General features: G+C 46.9%; 1 pseudogene; it reads left to right on the forward strand.

Moving 5' to 3' along the window:
- Positions 1 to 393: 393 nt before the first annotated feature.
- Positions 394 to 4,299, forward strand: LOC126651593 (craniofacial development protein 2-like; annotated as a pseudogene).
- Positions 4,300 to 4,972: the final 673 nt, after the last annotated feature.

Raw genomic sequence — 4,972 nt, forward strand, 5'->3', positions numbered from 1 at the left:
TTGCCATTGACCAGGACCTCCAGGTCCCTTTTTGCAGCACTGCTTTCCAGCATCTCATTCCCCAGTCTGTACGTATATCCTGGGTTGCCCCATCCCACGTGCAGGATCCGGCATTTTCCCTTCTTGAACTTCACATGGTTGGTGATTGCCCAGTCCTCTAATTTGTCCAGGTCTCCCTGCAGGGTCTCCCTACCTCTGAGGCAGTCAACAGCACCTGCGAGTTTTGTGTCATCTGCAGACTTGCTTAGTATTCCTTCCAGTCCAGCATCCAAGTCATTTATGAAGATGTTGAAGAGAACTGGTTCTACAATGGAGCCCTGCAGAACCCCAGTAGTGACTGGTGGTCAGCCTGATGTAACCACATTTACTATAACCCTTCGTACAGAAGCCAAGATGGCGGGCAGGCAGGTGACCACGCACTCGGCGTGCTCCTGCAGCTGGGTGGTGGGTGGTGAGGGACCTGCTCCTCGCCGAGCTGCAATCACGGGAGATACTGCAATGCCCATCCGTGCAGTCGATGTCGGGAGTTGTGTTTTGATGTCGGAGCGGCGGAACAGTTGGCGGACGGTCAGTGGCCATGTGGGGTTGGACCGGGTTGGGTCAGGTCAGGCCGGGCGGGAACCAGGAGGGAACCAGAAGGACCTGTGTGTTCCCCAGACCGTCGGGGGTGTAATAGAAAGGTTAACTTTGTTCATAAAATCTTATGTGTATGAAAAAATAAGAAACTTTTGTTATAATTAAACAAGATAAGTTTCACAGACATCCTGTTATAGAAACAAGTGTCAGTATCGGTAAAATTTACAACTGATAAGAACTGCAACTTTCATCTCTGACAAATTCCAAATGGCCACTTAGCAACGAACCACGAACTCAAACCATGACGCAGGCGCACTCAAAACCCGTGACTTGAAAATGTATAAAAGGGATATTTACTAGATTTCGGTGTGTGTCTCAGGCGGGGCACTTGCCCCCCCAGGCCACCCAGAGCTGTCTTTGCTTTATTATTGCTTGCTTAATAAATTTATCAATGTTTAATTGGAATTGAGTTGTCTAAATTCTTATACCAATCTATAACAGGGGGGGCGGGTGGATGGTCCCATTCGGAGGGGAAGATCCCCAGACCAGACCGGGCAGGGTCAGGTCGAGCGGGAGCAGGGGAGGGCAGATGGACCTGGGGTTCCCCAGGTCGATGGGAGGAGTGGGCGGGGTTGCCTCGTTTAGGGGTCCGCGGTTGGGCAGTGTGAGGGGGGATTCGCAGTGGCACATTGGGGGGAGGAGTGAAGTTGGGGTGGGTAGTGGGTTTTTTTGGGGGTTGGGGGGTTTGGACTGGGCAGAGACTGTGGAGGGTACCCAAGCCTTGGGTGGATGTGGGGACCCCTCACATACATGTGTGTCCACCCTGCCCAGGGGTATGCCGAGATCGTTCCTCTTTGGGCATCGTCGCAGTGGGGGTGGGATGTGATGGACTTGACTTGCCTGCAGCTTCTGCCCAGGAATATGGTTTTGTTTGGTTAGGTTTTTGTTTGGAGGCTTGTTTTTGGGTTTTTTTTTTTTTTTTTTGGGGGGTTTTTTTTTTTTTTAATTATAACGTCTTGGAGGGGTGTTCAGGGCAAGGAAATGTCCCTGGGTTAAACTGTAGGAAACTGTGAAGGAAAAGTAGGGAGAGAAGGGCTTGTCCAAACAATTTCAGTGGAGAGAGGTCTCTACCCCCTTATGAGATTGCGAGCTGTACTGGTGGTGGCATATGCCTCTGGTAGGGTCTCCCATGCCAGACAGGTCAAAACTGAAGGGTCAGATAAAATGTGTCCGTGGGCAGGATGGGTTCACTAGCCTTCTGGTAGTCATCCTAGGAGAAGGACAACTCTAATTTCAAACCCGGGCAGATGGAGTTCGCTTAACCCTGTAAGACCATCCATCCAAGAGAAGGATACTCTAATTAAACCTATGTCCTGGGGACCTTACTGTCACCGTCCAAGCTTACTAGGCCCTGGTAGATGAACCTCAGGAGTAAAGGGTGGGACCAGTTCTGCGCAAGCTGAGCCTCACCTAAAAAATCCACTGCACAGGCTTGAAGGTTATACCCACACTTGTAAAGCCCTACAGAGACAGATGAGGGACGAAACAGCAGGTGATAAGGTGCACTGGAAGCCGCAGTCCTAACCCTGCATTCAGGAGGTTCAGGAACATCAGAACCATGCTTGCTACTGCGAACAGTGGACGTCCTGAGCGTCGCTCTGCTCTAACAGCCCACAAACTGTCACGACTCAACATTGACATCGCTGCTCTCAGTGAAGTTCATCTTCATGAGGAAGGCAACCTTAGAGAACATGGTTCTGGCTATACACTCTACTGGTCAGGTAAATCCAGATCTGAAAGGCATCTCTCAGGAGTTGGCTTCATGATCAAAAACTCTATTGCCTCTAAACTCGAAAATCTGCTGACTGGTCATTCTAATCGCATTATCTCCCTATGCCTCCCACTAAACAACAAGCAACATGTTGTTCTCTTTAGTATATATGCCCCAACCCTCCAAGTTGACCCTGCTGAAAAAGATAAATTCTAAACCAAACTATGCTACCTTATCCAAAAGGTTCCTGCAGATGATAAGATCATTATCCTTGGTGATTTCAACACCACAGTAGGAAAGAACTCTGAAACCTGGAAAGGAGTACTAGGCAAACATGGTGTTGGGAACTGCAATGATAATGGTCATCTTCTGCTAGAGTTTTGTGCGGAGTAGCAGCTTACCATCACTATCTTTCAGCAGAAGGATAGTTTGAAGACAACCTGGATGCATCCTAGATCCAAGCACTGGCACCTCATTGATTATATCTTGGTCCAACAGAGAGATATCCGCGATGTTCATCACACCCGCGTGATGCCTAGTGCAGAATGCCAAACAGATCATGGCCTTGTGCGCTGTAAACTTAACCTCCACCTTAAGTTCAAACCTAAAAGGGGCGGCATTCCTAGAAGGAGACAAACAGCTACAGTGAGAGACAGTTTCCAGGTAAATCTTCAATCCAGGTTCGAAGTTCATTCCACAGATCCCTCTCCTGAAGCGCTTTGGTAACTTATTAAAAATAGCATTCTGCAGTCCTCTGAAGAATCCTTAGGGTTCTCCTTCAAGAAAAACAAGGACTGGTTTGATGAAAACAAGCATGAGATCCAGGAATTGTTGAGAAAGAAGAGAACTGCTCACCAAGCACACCTTGCTCAGTCATCTTGCCATGTAAGAAAAGCAGTCTTTCGACTTGCATGTAGCAAGCTCCAACAGAAACTTTGTGACATCCAGAACAAGTGGTGGACCAATCTAGTGAAAAAAATCCAATTATGCGCAGACACAGGTGACTACAGGGGATTCTATGAGGCTCTGAAAACAGCCTACGGTCTTACACACCAGGTTCAAAGCCCTTTACTCAGTGCAGATGGCCAAATGCTTCTCACAGATAAAATTTCCTTTTTGAATTGATGGTCTGAACACTTTCAGACTCTCTTCAGTACCAACCATGTAGTTCAAGACTCAGCAATGCAGTACATTTCACAGCAAACAGTGAAAACTGAACTGGATAGTGCCCCCACTATGGGAGAAACTATTAAAGCAATACAGTAGGTGAAAACTGGCAAGGTAGCTGGGGTTCACAGAATCCCACCTGAAGTCTGGAAGCATGGAGGCCAAGTACTCCATGTTAAGTTTCATGAATTTGTAGTGCGCTGTTGGGAACAAGGTGAACTACCTTCAAACATTCGTGACACTGTCATCGCCACCTTGTACAAGAGGAAAGGAGATAAATCAGACTGCTCAAATTACCGAGGTATTACTCTGCTCTCCATTACTGGTAAAATCCTTGCAAGAATTCTTTTGAACAGATTAATACCCACTATAGCAGAAGATCTTCTACCTGAAAACCAGTGTGGTTTCTGAGCCAACAGGGGTACAACAGACATGGTATTTGTTCTCAGAGAACTGCAAGAGAAGTGTAGGGAACAGAACAAAGGACTCTATGTAACCTTTGTTGATCTCACCAAGGCTTTCAATACTGTGAGCAGAAAAGGTCTGTGACAAATTTTGGAACATTTAGGATGTCCCCCCCAAGTTCCTTAAAATGATCATGTCTTTTCATGAGGACCAAGGTGGTCAAGTCAGATATAGCAATGCACTTTCTGAGCCCTTTCCAATAACCAATGGTGTGAAACAAGGCTGCTTTATTCACAGTCTTTTTCAGCATGATGCTCCAAAGGACCATGGCAGACCTTGATGAAGAAAACGATATCTACATCGTACCGATGGAAGCCTAAGGCGACTGAAGGCCCACACTAAGACCTTAAATCATCTTGTCCGTGAGCTGCTTTATGCTGATGATGCAACCCTCGTCGCCCACACAGAAGTAGCTCTGTAGGGTTTAACATCCTGCTTTGCAGAGGCTACTGAGTTTTTTGGGTTGGAAGTCAGCTTGAAGAAAACAGAAGTTTTCTATCAGTCTGCACCTCAGAAAGTCTCCCATCATCCCCATATCACCATTGGTGAAACAGAGCTCAAATCAGTCCAGCAATTTAATTACCCGGGAAGCATCATCTCCTCGGACGGTAAGATTGATGCGGAAATAGACAACAGGCTTGCCAAGGCATACAGAACTTTTGGTAAACTCCATAAAAGAGTCTGGCGAAACAAACACCTGAAGAAAAGTACAAAGATCAGCGTTTACAGAACCATTGTACTGTTTACTCTTTTATATGGATCTGAATCATTGGTCATTTACGGCCACCACTTGTGTCTCTTAGAAGGTTTCCATCAGCTCTGCCTCCATACAATCCTAAACATCCACTGGATGGATTATGTGACCAGCATGTCTGTCCTTGAACAGGCAGTAATCACGAGCATAAAGGTCATACTGCTGAGAACACAGCTGCGTTAGGCAGGGCACGTCTCCAGGATGCAGGACTACTGCCTCCCTAAGATTGTGCTCTATGG

The sequence above is a fragment of the Myiozetetes cayanensis genome, unplaced genomic scaffold (assembly GCF_022539395.1).
Source record: "Myiozetetes cayanensis isolate MyiCay16 unplaced genomic scaffold, myiCay2020 scf689, whole genome shotgun sequence".
Lineage (NCBI taxonomy): Eukaryota > Metazoa > Chordata > Aves > Passeriformes > Tyrannidae > Myiozetetes > Myiozetetes cayanensis.